The sequence below is a fragment of the Octodon degus genome, unplaced genomic scaffold, assembly GCF_000260255.1.
Source record: "Octodon degus isolate 3935 unplaced genomic scaffold, OctDeg1.0 scaffold00069, whole genome shotgun sequence".
Lineage (NCBI taxonomy): Eukaryota > Metazoa > Chordata > Mammalia > Rodentia > Octodontidae > Octodon > Octodon degus.
In genome coordinates, this window is record NW_004524645.1 from 12885578 (window position 1) to 12888938 (window position 3361).

The window sequence follows — 3361 nt, forward strand, 5'->3', positions numbered from 1 at the left end:
TCCTCTTTTATTCCAGAGCTGTATATCCACCTGTCTACCCAGCATTTCTGTATGAATGCCCAAGAAAAACTCCAAACCTAACAGGCCCTCTAACGAATTTTTGCTTTTGAACTCAAACCTGCTCTTCACAAAATCTTTCCCAGCTCAATAAATGGCAACTCTGTTCTAATTTTTCTAGCTTTGGCATCATCTGAGACTCCCATACCCTGTGTCTTTGTTACTTTTCTTATTGCTGAGGCAAAATACCCAACACTCAAAGTTAAAGGAGTAAAGGTATATTTCAGCTCACTATTTGTAGTGGTTTCAGTTCATAATGAGCTGCCTCCAAGGCAGGTTGGCATGGCAGAAGAACAGTGAATGGCAATCAGAAGATACCAAAACCAAGTGACAAATGACAAGACTCTTTCTGTCCCTTATATCTTATCCAGGATAACTGCTCTTAGGGTGAATAGCACTCATGCCCTTAATCCCAGGGACCTTACCCTAGCATTGCACCATGAATCAATCCCAGCATCACACCCTATAGATCCAGTCACCTCTGAAAAGTCTCACCTATGACTGCATGAGGCTTTGGCTGGGCATCTAGACACAAATCATGACACTACACCTATCAAATCAGAAACTTCTGTTGGCTCTGAATTAAAAATACAGCCAATATCTGGCCATTTTTTACTATAGCCATGCTACCAACCTGGAGCGAGTCACCTTCACTCTCCTACTAGATTACTGCAATAGTGCCAGGACAGGTCTCCTACTTCCACCCTTGATCTCTTTCACACAGAAACCAGAAGGATTCTACTAAAAACCAAAGCCAGGTCGCATCCCTTTTCTGACTCAAAGCATTTTAGTAGCTCCCCTTCCCACTTAGATTAAAAGCCAATGTCCTCAGAAGAGCCCACCAAAGACCATTACCATCTGTTCGCCTTCACATTCTGCCCTCCACCACCTCTAGAACTTTCATTCCCACATGTCTTTTCCTCACATGCTCTGCTTCAGCACACTGACCCCCTTGCTGTGTTCAGATATCAGACATACTCCCACTTTGGGGCCTTTGAACTTGCCATTCGTTCTGTTAGGAATAGATATCTGCATTGTTTGACTCCTGTAGTTCCTTTGTGTCTTTTCTCAAATCTCAGTAAGTCCTTTTTTGATTTACATATTTAAAACTGTAAGCACTTCTCCCCCATCTTGGTACTTTCTGTTCTTATTACTCTTTCATTTTCTTGTTCATAGTTACTCCATCTGATATATATTTTATATAATTATTTGTTTATAATATCAAGGTCTTGCTAAATGACTATTTAATGTATTTTTTTGTACGGGGTCTACAGGGTCTTACTACAAAGATCAAACTCGTAGTGATCCTCCTGTTTACAGCCTCCCAAGAGCTGGGAATACGGGGGTGCACCAGCACATCCAGTCAACAATCATAGTCCACGCCCTGGGGGTGGGGCCAGCATGTCAGGCCCTGGGCTTTAATCCACTGAGTTATTTGGCTAGCCCTGCTAAATGACTATTTAAAAGACCCAGAATACCATGATTTGAAAAATACAAATGTGACACATCCAGACTAGTTTGATATCTCTGCTTCATCATTTGGAGGTCTAAGTTCTCTACACTGTGTTGCTGGGGTACTTCCTCAGACACTGTTCCCAGCTGCACAGCTGTAGCACAGTCACATTAGATCTAGGTCCCAGCCAGCAGAAAAGCGTAAAGGAACAACATATGAAAGCTTCATTTTGGTAGTGCAGGCCACTGCCACAATTGTTTCATTAATGAAAGTTTACTTTATATAACCACATCTAACTAAGGGAGGCTGGGAAATCTGGGTTAGCCAAACATCCACTTTTTAAGGAAAAAGAGGAAAGTGGATTTTTCGTGGAAGCTACTAACATTTACTTGCTATATTCCATCTACCCATTCAAATAGCAACTCTAGGAGGGTAGGAATTTTAGCCAGTCTTATTTATTTCTGTATTCTGAATACTGAGAGTAGGTCTGACACATTATAAGAGTTCAATAAATATTTGTTGAATAAATGAAGGACTTGTGGCTTCGAAGATTTTTCTTCTGGGGTAAAAAAAGCAAACATACCTCCCCTAGAACAACCTGGTTTTGACCTTTTTGAATTATCATCTGAGAACTCAGTAAGATCCTTCCTTCAGGGAAATGGGGACTGAGTCTTCACTTTCCTTTTTCAGTGGCCACAATTGAAAAATCTGTATCAGCTGGTGCAAAACAAAAGCAGTCCTACAAAGGGTGCACTGCACATTGAAAGTGGACCTTGGCTTTGGAAAAAGATAATTCTAAAGGCAGGGGATGTTGTAGTTCATCTGGCAGTCCTAGTATTATGTCCTGCATAGACTCAAGATGAGAGGATTCAGTTCAATAGTTTCTTTCATCAATAAAGAGCAGCTGAGTGAAATCTCAAAACAAAAGCAGTCCTACAAAGGGTGCACTGCACATTGAAAGTGGACCTTGGCTTTGGAAAGAGATAATTCTAAAGGCAGGGGATGTTGTAGTTCATCTGGCAGTCCTAGGATTATGTCCTGCATAGACTCAAGATGAGAGGATTCAGTTCAATAGTTTCTTTCATCAATAAAGAGAAGCTGAGTGAAATCTTTATCTAGTCCATGTTTCCTAATTTTTATTAGAACTACAGCTCCTTATCCCTAATTCTGGGTAATATTTGCTCTACAAAGCAGAGTTCATTGTCCAGAGCACCTGGACAGTGGCCCCAGAGAGCGATGGTCTGTGAATTGAGTTCCTGTCTCTCACATTCCCTTCTTTCTCTGGCATTCTCCCTCAATTCTCCCTCAACTTATTCTCCCTCAACTTATTGCCATCCCAGAGAGAGCATACTCACATAATGATTTTCCTACAAATGGTCAAAATATAGCTTTTTAAAATGTATTGAGTAACCCAAAACTCCTTGTAACAAGCTTAGGGCCAGTCATATTTTACCAAAAGTTTCCTAGTGCAAACAGACTCCTCTGATGTAAGGCTTGGCTCTGCTGGGCTCCAACAGTGAGAGGGAGGAAATAACCATGAAGCTCAGGAAGAGGAAAAAAGTTTGCTTCTTTTAGGAGAAAGACAAAATCCCAACACCATTTTCAGTTTAAACTAAGCAATTGAACAAAATGCAAGACTGTAAAGTTTGTGTCTCAACAATCTTTATTTAAAGTTTGTATTAACTTTGTTCATGATTATTATTCTGGTGCTTAATTCAAAACCCAAAGAATCAAGCTCTAAAGTTGGCTAACTCATTTGAAAGAAATAATAGGTGTTTGGGTTTTAATTTTTTTTCCTCTGCATACTTTCAAATGCTAATAATGAAACTCCAAATCCTCTAAATCGTTTTT